We start from the raw sequence: 658 nt of genomic DNA, 5'->3' as shown, positions 1-658 counted from the left end.
GGGAGGCTAAGAACTGGAGGAGGGATTCGCGGCGCCTGCCGGGAAAGGAAGTTTCTTCATGTCCGAGGAGCGGGGAGGACGGCGGGGATGAAACTACAAGTTCGGTGATGCAGCGCGACAAGGCGTGCGCTTTGCACTCTGGGAGTGTGTGTGTCCGGTGGAGCGGAGGAGGTTCCAGGTTGCTCCCGAGTGGGGGAGAAGAGAAAGAGGTGGGAGAGTGGCAGCGGATGGAAATAAGTGCAGCTTTTTCAGTTCCGTTTAATTTCGGTGGAAGCTGAAATGGCAATAAAAAAAAAAAGTAAAGCTTGTTTCTGACTGTTAGTAGTGAGAGCCGGGCGGGGTGTACCAGAATAAGTGGCGTACCAGAAGGCTGCCTACCATGTGCAGTTCCTCGTTAGTATAGTGGTGAGTATCCCCGCCTGTCACGCGGGAGACCGGGGTTCGATTCCCCGACGGGGAGGCGCAAAATACCTTTTTTCCTCTTAACGTACGCTTGAAAATGAAAATATTTGTACGAACGTTGTACAAGCCAGTGAGTAAGAAATAACCCACTAAGATCTGTTTTGTTGCTGGTTTGCCAAAAAAGTGAGCTCAGTTCTGTCAGTTCTTTGTGTGTGTGTGTGTGTGTGTGTGTGTGTGTGTGTGTGTGTTAGTATTT

Source organism: Cnephaeus nilssonii, assembly GCF_951640355.1.
Source record: "Cnephaeus nilssonii genome assembly, chromosome: 6".
NCBI lineage: Eukaryota > Metazoa > Chordata > Mammalia > Chiroptera > Vespertilionidae > Cnephaeus > Cnephaeus nilssonii.
Note: the sequence above shows the minus strand (reverse complement) of the source record.